Raw genomic sequence first — 13,623 nt, 5'->3', positions numbered from 1 at the left:
CTAATAGACTGCACTTTTTCCCCCCACCTCAAAAACAGCCCTGAATCAAGCCTGGCCTGCCCACTTTAGAAACACTAGCCCAGCTACAGACCAACTTCCCAAAAACACAGATATGGGACAACTTATGTATAGTACAACTCTGGAGAGGTCACAAATCACCTATTCCATTAGGAGTGGGGTGAAATAAAATACAACATCTAAAGCTTGGACCTTATTTACTGATCACAAAGAGAAAAATAAATCATTTTTCAAACTGTCCAAGCACAACTTGGAGGTCTCTGAAAATGTGCAAAGAAATACCATAGCACCAGCTCAGTTTTAAACTCTGGAATATAATGAACTATGGAGTTTGCATAAGGCTTTGCCAAACACTTTTCAATACACTGACTCATTAATCCCTTGTGACAACCATTTGAAAAGGTATGAGTTAGATCTTTCCTCCTTATATTAAAATGAAGAAACCCAGACTCAGAGAGATTCAAAAGCTTATCAGGGACCCAGCTGGAAAGTAAAGTCACTCCTTGACAGAGGAGATAGTCTGATTTCAAACTGATGCTCAGATGTGGCCCTCAATCTCTGTCCATCATTTAAACATCTTTATCCCTTAAGATTATAGTAAATTTCTCATTTGTATTAAGCACTTGGGGATGTCCTACAAATCAAACCATATGTCATGGGTTAAATCATGTTTCCTATATTTGTCACACTCACTAGGACACTATAATTCTATTTATAACATGGTTCTTATCCTGAAAATAGTACAGTGGTATCTTATCTGTGAAAATAGTACAGTAGTCCCAATGGTCAGGAATGGGTATGAACAGGATGTTTCAGTTATCTGAACAGTCTCAGTAACTGACGCCTTACCTGCAGTTGAATTAACGATTTTCAAAGAGCTGGAAGCAATGTAATTCACGTAACACTAAAATAACATAGAACAATTTAAAGATAATTTACAGACGTAGGTCCTTCAGGGTATGTCTAGAGTTAAGACTGTGAACTGCAGTTATCCCTGGACAGTACTGTATCTCTGGAAGATACAATAGATTCAGATATATTTATACTGAACCTGGCAGTTGCCTCTTAAAAATCCTAATAAAAAGAGATTTCATTATAATTTGCCTTTTCCTGAGGGTAGCACACCAAAAAAAAAAAAAAAAAAAAGAGTTGGAATTTTCACTATTCCATACAAAATCAGAAAGTTGTTGAAATTCCTTTTAGCAAATGAAACTCTAAAATTCAATGAATTTAAATTAAATCCACTAATCAGAAAATGATTTGAACATCTGCCATCAGACAGAGCTTTCTTACTGTTTTAATCTTACACATACTCTTCCCAATTCATGGATGAATCCAATGTGTTTGATATTTGATTTTTATACTCTGATAGTAAAAGAATAATTTTAATTCTTCAGGTTACTTCTGCAGCTACATAAGGAAAAGTGAATAATGGCTTACTGATACTTACGAAGTCATCTGAAAAGAACTGTCCAATGAACGGGTGGACATGGGTATGAGAGGATCATTTTTTTCAACTTTCTATTAGTGACTTTTCATATTGCTTCTTATTTGTACTCTTATTACACTAAAATAACCAACAAGCTCTGACTACTTTTTCAGCAATTCCTATGTACAATTCCTATATTAAACCAAAAAAGAAGATATCATTTAAAGTTTTTTCCACCAGTTTTAACTATGACGTGTAAGCATTGTTGTTAAAACCAAATAGTTAACAAATAATGTGCATATTTTATCCACTCTACATATGAAAGCAAAGTTGAGCTATAGCTAACTCAGTCTTTAAATTCCATTTAAGGGCTGAACGTAACTTCTGATATCGTAGAAGAAAGAAAAATGAACTAAGAGATCTAAAGAGCAGTATGCAGCCTGGACAACATAGTGAGACCTGTCTCTACAAAAAAACAACAATAATAATAAATAGCCTGGCATGATGGCGTGCACACCTGTAGTCCCAGCTACTGGAGAGGCTAAGGTGAGAGGATCACTTCAGCCTGGGAGGTGGAGGCTACAGTGAGTGAGCCAGTGATCATGCATCATGCCACTGCACTCCAGCCGGGATAACAGAGCAAGACTCTGTCTCAAAGTAAAATAAAGAGCAATATGACCAAGCTACATGTGAAAGATTTGGGAGTCAAAAAGTTCTACTTTGCTCTCCAATATGGTAACCACTAGCCACAAGTGGAAATTTAAGTTTAAAATAATTACAAGTAAATAAAACTTAGGCCGGGTGTGGTGGCTCACGCCTGTAATTCCAGCACTCTGGGAGCCTGAGGCGGGTGGATCACCTGAAGTCAGGAGTTCGTGACCAGCCTGGCTAACATGGTGAAAACCCGTCTCTACTAAAAAATACAAAAAAATTAGCGGGGTGTGGTGGCAGGCGCCTGTAATCTAATCCCAGCTACTCGGGAGGCTGAGGCAGGAGAATCGCTTGAATCCGGGAGGCGGAGGTTGCAGTTAGCCGAGATAGCGCCACTGCACTCCAGCCTGGGCTACAGAGCAAGACTCCATCTCAACCAGCTAGGCGGAGGTTGCAGTGAGCCGAGATTGCGCCACTGCACTCACTCCAGCCTGGGCGACAGAGCGAGACTCCATTTCAAAAAAAAAAAAAAAACTTAAACTGTTGTTCCTCAGTCCACTAGCTACATTTCAAAGACTCAGTTATATGTGCCTTGTGACTGCTATGCTGGACAGCACAGACAAAACCATTTCCAACACTGAAGAAAATTCCATTGGATGACACCATGGGTAGCTACGTGATCTTATGCAAGTTACTCTGTGTAAATCTCAATGCCCTTGTTTGTAAAGTGTGTATAACACAACCTAAATCGAAAAGACTACTAGAATTTTAATGAGATAATGTATAAAAGCACAGGAATTAGTGCTTAGTACACATCAGATATCCCAGAAAGGAGCTATTAACACAATCCTGTATTAAACTTTAGTCTATAATGGTGACCCTCAACAAGTCACTTTCCCTTCCTGGGCCTCATTTTCCAAACTGACAAGTGTGGGAAGTTCTTCTGGTTAGCTCCTAATGAACCTATCAATCAAATGCTACCAGGTTAAATATTGAGCAAAAGGAGCACAAACTCCTACTGAGTGAACTGCTACCTAGCCTCCAAGAGCCTAGAGCTTCCTCACAGATCCCAAGCATTCTTCAAGAAACCCCAGAAGACTGGCTCTCCAATATAACCCATCGTCTGATGTGAGCTATTTATAAAGTCTGTCTTAAAAGATTACCGGAATATCTTTCTGAAATTGTATATACTGTAATTAGAAGCTACAACCTCCTATTTCATGATGAGATCCTGCAGTTTTAACATCTTTTAAATAAATGCTATCTTTACAGATGAATTTTTTTATCTTAAAGTCATTTAAACCACAACACTTTAAAAGCACGTGTGAGTTTAAAAACAATTTTGTAATGACGGATTTTTTTTTTTTAATCAACTATGCCTAATTCTCAGCCAGCCTGTGGGTGCCCCTCTGGTATCTAAACAAAGTGAGAATTGTACCTTCATGGGTGAGGTCCTTTTGCAGGGCCAGAAACATGCCCAGAGACTTTATCCTCGTTAACAGCTGCTCCCAGGGAGCCAGGAAATTTACTGATCCAGTAAATTTCAGAGTCAGCCTCCAATGAGGGGGAACCAAGGGCCCCCACAAAAGGCACAAAACCAGCGCTCCCGGCTGCTATCCACTGTGGGGCGTTGCCCGGGCACCCAGGGTCACAGCTTTAACTTAGGGGTGGAGGAGCAACTCCGGCAGCAGAAATCATTACAGAGCGAAGCAATTTTGCCCAAGGCCTGAGGCCTCAAAAAAAAGTGTTATTCCAGAGCAGATTCCTTTTCTTCCGGGTCTGTCTGCTCCTTCTGACTCTTTGCCCACAACCACCGTGCCTCCCCATTCCCAATGCCCCACCTCCTGCCACATTTATTTAAAAAAAAAAAAGAAGAAGAACAAGAAGGAGGAGAAGAGAAGGAAGGAAGGAAGGAAGGAAGGAAGGAAGGAAGGAAGGAAGGAAGGAAGGAGAGAGAGAGAGAGAAGGAGAAAGAAAGAAAACGATTTTAAAAAAGCATATTCCCTCTCCCTTAGCTTTCCCTAGGAAGGCCTGGAAACTGAAGGAAATTCAAATCAAATTAGTTGCACATTAAAAAATAAACAGACAAGCAATCAGGGGGTGCCCACCCAACAAAAGACCTCACCCGTTCCAAAATATGATTAAGTCTGGGAGGGAAGAGGGGGAGGGGGACTAGAAACCAGCGGGGATGGAGAGAGAAACCTGTGGATTTTTGGCCCCAGCGTTGGCCCATTGCGGCCAAATTCTAAATTTTGTTTAAATAAAATGCCGGGTTGAGGAGAAAAGAAAAGAAAAAGTTATAACTTTTAAGGAAGTCTGCAAACGGCACTGTCTGGATAAAATGCCATTGCTTCCCTTCGTCTGGGATGGCAGGGTGGGAGCTGAGATTCCAAAAGCTCCAACTCCGACCGCGCACTCCTGGAAGCCTCCCCGCCAAAGGCGCCGCCGCGCGGCGCAGCCCAGTCTCCCGAGACGGCGGGCCCGAGTCCTCCGGCTCCCACGGGACGCCGGGACCCGGACCTCTGGGAAAGTTCGCGGGCACAGCCCGAGGCCCCACTTTCTGCCGAGAGTGACAGGCCCTTCCCACGCCTGCCGGCCCCAGCCCAGCCGCGGGCACCAGACGGTCCGCGCGGCCCCTCCTGGCCGCCTCGGGGCGCAGATTCCTCCCGCCCGCCCCACCCCCGGCCGAGGCGCCCCTCGGGGTGACCGACTGACCGGAGCTCCGCTGGCCCACACACCGGGTCGCCCGCTCCTTCCCGCCGCGCCCCGCTCCCCCGCCCGAGCTTCCAGCCGCCGGCTCGCCAAGTCCGGCCGCGGCCGCCGGTTACCGCCCCCAGCCCGGGGGGAGCCCGGGGGGCAGGACGGGGAGGAGGACGTGGCGCGCTCGGAGGTGGCCAGCAGCGGGGCGGGGAGTGTCCCGGAGAGGCCCAGCCAGGGGCGGGGGGGCCAGGCCGGCGCGGGCTCGGGACCCTCCCCGCGAGCATCCCCGGGTTCGAGGCCCCCGACCGCCCCCGCCGGCGCGGAGAGGCGGCCCCAACTTCCAGCCCCACTTCGCACACCCGCCCTCTTCCCTTCACCATATGGAAATCTACAGCCTCAGAAAGTGACACGTCGAAGATTCCTCGGCCTCGCCGCCCGCCCTCCCCCTCCTGGGCAGCGTTCCTGCCGCGGAGATTCCGGGAGGGGGAGCGGATTCCTCGGACAAAATCTGCTGGGAAGGCTGGGGGTGGGGGGAGGCCGCGAGCCACTGCCCAATTTTTTTTTTAAGAGGAGTCTACCCGTTTCTTTCACTCCTCCAAACCCTGAGGCAGGGGGCACAGGCGGGGGACCCCAGCCCAGCAAGGCGAGGGCCGCCCCCTCCCGGGTCCCGTGTTCCCGGGGTGCCCAGGCGAGCGCGGGGCGCCCCAGCACTCCGGCGCCAAGTTTTTGCCGGGAAGCCCAGGGCGCTCCCGGGACAGGGACGCACTTTGGCGGACTCGGCGTCAGGCCGGGGCTTTCCAGTGCACCGGGACCCGGCGATCGCGCGCGGGGTCCCGGTCTCCTCCAGTCCCCGGTTCTTGCACGCCTTACCTTCCCTAGGGCTGAAACGCGGGGCTCCGGGCGCGCCACACACCGGGTCGCCCACGCCTTCCCAGCCGGCAGCCTGAAGGATCCCTGCCGCCCCCCTCGCTGCTCCAGCCGCCGCCGCTCTCCTCCTCCAGCCGCCGCCGCCGCCGCCGCTCAAATAACTACCAGGAGGGTTTGATGGGGGATTCCGCCATGTCAATGATGTCGGGACCACATGGGGATTTGGGGCCCGCCCACTACCGTAAACCGCCGAGTATACCTGCCGCCACAATCGCAGACTCGCAGAAGCTGTTGTCCCCGGGCCCTGCCTAGCTAAGCAGAAACTCCTTTTGGTTCAGCCAGACTAAAGAAACCTGAGGCTTAGGGAACTAACAACTCCCGAATGGCGAGGGCTGCGCGTTCTGCAGATCGCCAAAATAATATAAAGGCAATATTTACTCAGTGATAATTAAGCCTAAGACTGACGTTTTTCTCATTTACACGTATATTTCCCTTTTTATTGTTGTTAACCCCCACAGCAACCTTGTGAGCTATATTACTGCCATATTTCCCACAGCATTTTGTTCATACAGCTAACATAGTATGAGCAAATTTTATTATACCTAAGTTAAAATCTCTATTTCCTCTTTCTTCTTTTTGTTTTTTTGTTGTTGTTGTTGTTGTTTGTTTTGGGGACTGCAGGCACGGGGCAGGCATGAGCCACCGCACCATTTTTTTTTTTTTTTCCTTTTTTGGAAGAGAGGGGGTCTCAATAGGTTCCCCAGGCTGGTCTGGAACTCTGGAGCTCAAGTGATTCTCTCGCCTTGGCCTCCCAAAATGTTGAGATTACAGGCGTGAGCCAACTCACCCAGCCTTATTTCACAATGCGTTTCTCAGGGACAGTTTCTTACTTACTGAACACTTCTATAGTCTAAAATGTTTAAATCTGAAACTCTCTCTCAAAGATCACTATGACTAGTAACACGTAATATCTACAAGACCCAGCTGCATTCTCAGTTTCAATGTCCTTCTTCTGCCTATAGCTCGAGTTGCTAGGTTCCCAAGGCAGGCTCAGTTCTGCCCCTACTCTTAAAAACTACTCTTGACCACCAGGCATGGTGGCTCATGCCTGTAATCTCAGCACTTTGGGAGGCTGAGGCAGGCAGATCACCTGAGGTCAGGAGTTTGAGCTTAGCCTGGCCAGCATGGTAAAACACAATCTCTACTTAAAAAAAAAAAAAAAAACAAAACAAAAATTAGCCTGGCGTGATGGCAGACGCCTGTAATCCCAGCTATTTGGGAGGCTGAGGCAGGAGAATCATTTGAACCCAGGAGGCAGAGGTTGCAGGGAGCCGAGATGGCACCATTGCACTCCAGCCTGAGCAACAAGAGCAAAATTCCGTCTCAAAAATAATAATAATAATAATAATAATAATACTCTTGACCTTAAATAGAAGGCATTAACTCTTTGCATCTACTTCTTATTCTAATGTCCTGAGCCAGATCTGATACCAGCTTCAATATGAACACTGACCAAAAGCCAATTCATCTTGTTTTAAAAGCAACACTGCCACTTCACTTAAGCACATTTCTCCAACAATTTCACCAGTCATATCTGTGGTTTTGCCGCCTTTTCTATTGTTCAAGGCAAGGTAAGCAAATTTTAGCTCAATGTTTTATTTAAAGAAAAACACATTTTAAACAAAGAGATCTGTCCCACAGTTACCAGAACTATTCAGGTAGAGGCTGAATGACTGACAGGGCTTTTAAAAATCACAGGTTGATAGACTCCCACTGTCCCTCCCAAAGCAGAAATCTTGGCTCCCATATCGATTACAGCTAAGGACCCAGCCTCATACTGAACAGCACCAGGGAAAGGAAAACCTGTTCCTGTGGAGACAGCTTATTATCAACAACTCTAGTTCTAACCCAAGTCTTCTGAAACTGCCTCCTTGCAACTTTCTCCCACTGGTTTTATTTCTGCCCTCTGGAGGCAGACAAAATAACAACACTCACCTTCCACATGACCTCCCTTCCAATGAACCGAACATGCCTGGCATTTGCTCCCTAGAGATTCTCTTTTCCAGAATAAACGTCCCTGACATGCCGAACTTGTCAAAGATCTCTCTTCATCCTTCTTTCCTACCACCTCTGAGGGCCTACTTGTTCAGCATCTCTGAAAGTTTGTGATATGGTTTGGATCTGTGTCCCCACCCAAATCTCATGTTGAAATGTGATCCCCAGTGCTGGAGGTGGGGCCTGGTAGGAGGTGATTGGCTCATGGGGGTGGAGTTCTCATGAATGGTTTAGCACCATGCCCCCCTTGGTACTGCATAGTGAGTGAGTTCTCAGGAGGTCTGGTTGCCACCTTCCCCCTCTCTCTTGGTCCTGCTTCTGCCACGTAGGATGCCTGCTCCTGCTTTACCTTCTGCCATGAGTAAAAGATCCCTGAGGCTTCCCCAGAAGCAGATGCCACTAGGCTCTCTGTACAGCCTGAGGAACTGTGAGCCAATTAAACCTCTTTTCTTTATAAATTACCCTGTCTCAGGCATTTCTTTATAGTGGTACGAGAACTGACTGATACAGTTGGGTATCCAGATTTCACTCATAATATTTCAGGCATGATAAGACTACAGCTACAAAGAGTGTTATCTTTTCCTGCTTCAGTTTGGACAAAACACTTCTACTATTACAGTTTAATATTGTGTTAAATTTCTTAGCAGCCTCCTCATTCTATTAGCTCATGCTTCTTCTTCCATGAGAAGCTGTCAAGCTGGGCATAAATTAGATATGCAATTGATTTAATCTTAACTGACATTAATTAGTTAACTGATTGAATCTAATAATTTTATTAAATTTTATTTGTAAGTTTCATTTTTACATCCCAGCCCACGAGGACTTTTTGGACATTGAGTCTATTATCAAGCAACCTTCCCCAGTTTTGTGACATTGATGAGTATGAAGCATGCTTTCCATGTTGCCATTTAAGTCATTAACAAAAACATAGAACAAGACAAGGACAAAGACATATCACCAGTAATTTTTCTCTTGTGGCAAAGTTATTGAAAAACCTATGAATCTGTGTGGGTGCGGTGGCTCACGCCTGTAATGCCAGCACTTTGGGAGGCCAAGGTGGGTGGATCACCTGAGGCCAGGAGTTCGAGACCAGCCTGGCCAACATGGTGAAACTCCATCTCTACTAAAAAATACAAAAATTAGCCTGGCATGGTGGCGGGCGCCTGTAATCCCCAGCTACTGGGGAGACTGAGGCAGGAGAATCACTTGAACCCTGGAGGCGGAGGTTGTAGTGAGCCAAGATGGCACCACTGCACTCCAGCCTGGGCAACAGAGCGAGATTCCGTCTCAAAAAAAAAAAAAAAAAAAAAAGCTATGAATCTGTCTATCACACTGAATTACCTTAAGCTGTACCACTGTAGGGGAGGGTTGGATCTTACTTTCCTCACAGTCATTGTCACCACTCTTGCCCACTGCTATAGTTTGGATGTTTGTCCCCCAAACCTCACATTGAAGTTTGATCACCAATGTTGGAGACGGGTCCTAATGGGAGGTGTTTTTGTCATGGGGACAGATCCCTCATGAACGGCTTGGTGCCCTCCTCGAGTAATGAGTGAGTTCGTACTCTATTAGTTCCTGCAGGAGCTGGTTGTTAAGAAGAGCCTGGAAGTTTCGCTGTCTCTCTCTTGCTTCCTCTCTTGCCACGTGATCTCTGCACCTCTGCACACACCAACTCTTCTTAGCTTTTGGTCATGAGTAGAAGCAGCCTGAGCCCCTTGCCAGATGCATATGGCAGTGCAACATTTTTTGTATAGCCTGAAGAACTATGAGCCAAATAAACTTCTCTTCTTTATAAATTATCCAGCCTCAAGTATTCCTTTATAGTGACCCAAATGGACCAAGACACACACCCTCTTACCTGATTTATTCCTGCTGTGGTTCGAAGGTCTCCCCCAAGCTTCGTGTGTTGGAAACTTAATCCCAAGTGCAACAGTGTTGAGAGGTGGAACTTTTAAGAGGTGATTAGGTCATGAGGGCTTTGCTCTCATGAATAGATTAGTATCATTATCTATTTTATCTATCTATCTATCTAATGAGTGGGTTCATTATCACAAGAGTGGGTGTGTTATAAAAGTAAGTTCAGCCCTCTCTTGCTATTTCAAGGGCTCTCTTACTCTTCTGCCTTCTGCCAGGGATGATGCAGCAAGAAGGCCCTCACCAGATGTGGCCCCTCAGTCTTGGACTTCCCAGCCTCCAAAACTGTCAGTCAAATAAATTCCTGTTTATTATAAATTACCCAGTCTGCAGTATTCTGTTGTAGCAGCACAAAACAAACCAGGACAATTTTTTTGAGTCATTTTCTTTTCCTAAGATGTCAAGACCTCTGAATGAGCCTGTACTCCCAGCACTTTGGGAGCCTGAGGTGGGTGGATCACCTGAGGTCAGGAGTTGGAGACCAGTCTGGCCAACATGGCAAAACCTTGTCTCTACCAAAAATACAAAAATCAGCCGGGCGTGGTGGCATCCACCTGTAGTCCCAGCTACTCAGGAGGCTGAGGTGGGAGAAGCGCTTGAACCCAGGAGGCAGAGGTTTCAGTGAGCCGAGATCACGCTATTGCACTCCAGCTTGGGTAACAGAGTGAGGCTCCCTCTCAAAAAAATTAAAAATTAAAATTAAAAAATGAATGATATGTAGGTGTCTTCATAGCAGGTGTGCTAAACACGATCATCCTCAAACAACTTCAGAACATGCCCTACATAAAAATGGGTGTGTAGATAGTCATACATATATGTGTCTGTCTTAGTCAATTTGGGCTTCTGTAACAGAATACCATAGACCAGGTAGTTTAAATGATAGAAATTTATTTCTAACCATCTGGAGCCTGGGAAGTCCAAGATCAAAGCACCAGCAGATCTCTTGCAGGATGAGAGCCTGACACCTGGTTTGCAGATGGCCATCTTCTGATTGTATCCTCACAAGACATAGAGCAGAGACAGAGAAAGAAGCCTTTCTCATGTGTTTTTTACTGAGGCCACTAATCCCGTGCATGAGGGCTCCACCCTCATGATCTAATTACTTCCCAAAGGCCCCACCTTCTAATACGATCACTGCTTCCACTCATGCTGAGAGACAAAAGGGAGGTTAGGATTTCAACATATGAATTTTAACAAAACAAACATTCAGTCCATAGCAGTGTTTCCTTCACAGAAAAAATGAAGCAAAAAAAAAGTTTTTAGCTCAGGCAATATGGCTCAGATACAAGCCATTTTGGTCAAGGAAAGATTCTGAGATTTGACCAGAAAGTAGTAAGTTGAAAACAGAGTAAACTTTACTGCAGAGACAACTGGGCCTATTCTGGTTTGTAAAGGGTAGGATGTTACATTTTAAATAGTTTCTCGCCATTTGTATAGTTACCACAATATTAATTCTAGTTCTTGAAAGCATACCCTTTGGAATTTCACATATAATCTGTGTGTCTCAGACCTCAGTAGCCAGGGGGTAAAATTTTGATCACATTAACATGAAAAATATCCTTTCTTCGACTCTGGCAGCTACCATCTTTTTAGGACTTCCCATTCTCTTTGTACTCTCTCCAGTTCTTTCTATAAGTTTCCTGTGTGTTTATGACCAAGTTTTTTCGACATGAAGAAGCCTAAGAAGCTGTGTAAAGTAATTTACTAATCCAGCCATGGGGGCTGCTATAGCACCGCCCCACAAGGCCAGCACCACACCCAGACAGACTTACTTCTCCCTCTCTCTGTGATAAATTCCGTTATACTGTAACACATTAGAAAACCCTTGGCTCGGCCAGGCACAGTGGCTCATGCCTGTAATCCTAGCACTTTGGGAGGCCGAGGTGGGCGGATCACGAGGTCGAGAGATTGAGACCATCCTGGCCAAGATGGTGAAACCTTGTCTCTGCTAAAAATAGAAAAATCAGCTGGATGTGGTGGCACGCACCTGTAGTCCCAGCTACTTGGGAGGCTGAGGCTGGAAAATGGCATGAACCTGGAAGGCGGAGCTTGCAGTGAGCAGAGATTGTGTCACTGAACTCCAGTCTGGCAACAAAGCGAGACTCTGTCTCAAAAAGAAAGAGAGAGAGAGAGGAAAGGAAGGAAGGAAGGAAGGAAGGAAGGAAGGAAGGAAGGAAGGAAGGAAGGAAGGAAAGAAAGAAAAAGAAAATCCTTGGCTCCCAATATCTCATGGTCTTTAAATAGTTGTACAAATATTTATTGAGCACCTACCCTATGCCATACACTAATTTGTGGATATACAGTTGATCCTTGAATAATTAGGGGATCAAGAGTGCCAATCCCTGCAAAGTCAAAAATCTGAGTATAAGTTTTGACTCCCCCAAAGTGAGCTACTACTACCCTACTGTTGACTGGAAACCTTGTGAATAACATAAATGGTTGATTAACACATATTTTGTATGTTACATGTATTATATACTGTATTCTTACAATAAGGAAGCTAGAGAAAAGGACATTTATTAAGAAAATCATAAAGAAGGAAAAATACTTCTACAGTATTATACTGTGTTTATCCATCCCATAAGTTTATGTCGTCTGTTTACAAGATGAAATGGCAGGCAACCATACCTGCAGACCTCAATCTATGGTACATACTGAGCAATTCAACTTTTTCTTGTAATGTCATGATTTTTCTCTGCTTCTTGGGAGCGCTTCCAGCATTACTGGTGGCACTTTGCATGGGTTCCACAGTGTTATTCAAGGTTTAGAGTATTACAGCAAACACGATGAAAAGATCACTTTTTGCTGCAATTTGCAATTTACTGGAGAGATGAACTGTCCACATGGAGATTATTAGCATCACATGACATTTTAAGTGGATACTTCCTACACTTGAGCTCACCATTATAGCAATAGGAGGAGGCTATGAAATTATTACAGTTTAATACAGTATGTACTATAGTTCATTTTCTGCAGTTGTGATTTAACTCTGTATATTTATGTTTGTTTGCATTTCTCTCAACTGTGAATTGCACCACATATGATCTGTGTGTTATGTGCATGTTTTGGTAAATTTTAACTTTTTGTCTTAGTCCATTCTGTGTTGCTATAAAGCACCACTTGAGACTGGGTAATTTATAAAGAAAAGAAAGGTAATTTATAAAGAAAAAAGGTCTGTTTGGTTCACAATTCTGCTGCCTAACAGGCATCTGCTGAGGGCCTCAGGCTGCTTCCACTCATGCTGGCAGACAAAGGGGAGCTGACCTGTGCAGAGATCACATGGTGAAAGAGGAAGCAAGAGAAGGAAGGAGGGAAGGGGGAGGCCTGAGGCTCTTTTTAATTATTTATTTTTTTGGAGATAGGGTCTCACTGTCACCCAGGCTGGAGTGCAGTGGCACAATCATGGCTCACTGCAGCCTCCACCTCCTAGGCTCAAGCAATCCTCCCACCTCAGCTTCCCTAGTAGCTTGGGACTACAGGCATGCAACCCATGCTGGCTATTTTTTCTATTTTTTGGTAGAGATAGGGTTTTGCTATGTTACTCAGGCTGGTCTTAAGCCCCTGGCCTCAAGTGATCCTCTTGCCTCAGCCTCCCAAACTGCTAGGATTACAGGTAGGAGTCACCACACCCAGCCTTAGAATCTTTTTAACAACTAGGTCTAGGCCAGGCACAGTGGCTCATGCTTGTAATCCCAGCACTTTGGGAGGCCGAGGCGGGTGAATCACCCGAGTTCGGAAGCTGGAGAGCAGCTTGGCCAACATGATGAAACCCTGTCTCTACTAAAAATATAAAAATTAGCCAGGTGTGGTGGCAGGTGCCTTTAATCCCAGCTACTTGAGAGGCTGAGGCAGGAGAATTGCTTGAGCCCAGGAGGCGGCGGTTGCAGTGAGCTGAGATCTCTGCACTCCAGCCTGGGTGACAGAGCGAGACTCCATCTCAAAACAAAACAAAACAAAACAAAACAACAAAAACAAACCCAGGTGTCATG

At 45.4% G+C, this 13,623-nt stretch overlaps 1 protein-coding gene across 2 annotated transcripts in view; it reads right to left on the bottom strand.

Annotated features, from left to right (window-relative positions):
- The window catches only part of FNDC3B (fibronectin type III domain containing 3B), a 365,202-nt gene extending 359,231 nt beyond the window's left edge, over window positions 1-5,971 (bottom strand). Inside the window, exon 1 of one of the 2 annotated variants that reach the window (XM_063621666.1) lies at window positions 5,669-5,971. The gene's annotated coding sequence lies outside the window, so the exon portion shown is untranslated. Of the gene's footprint in view, window positions 1-4,813; window positions 4,945-5,668 lie in introns of those variants that run through there. The other variant, XM_063621665.1, reaches the window with a different exon arrangement.
- Between the last annotated feature and the right edge of the window lie 7,652 nt (window positions 5,972-13,623).

Source organism: Symphalangus syndactylus, chromosome 17, assembly GCF_028878055.3.
Source record: "Symphalangus syndactylus isolate Jambi chromosome 17, NHGRI_mSymSyn1-v2.1_pri, whole genome shotgun sequence".
In the NCBI taxonomy this organism is placed as follows: Eukaryota; Metazoa; Chordata; class Mammalia; order Primates; family Hylobatidae; genus Symphalangus; species Symphalangus syndactylus.
Note: the sequence above shows the minus strand (reverse complement) of the source record. Positions and strands in the feature narration are given on the sequence as shown.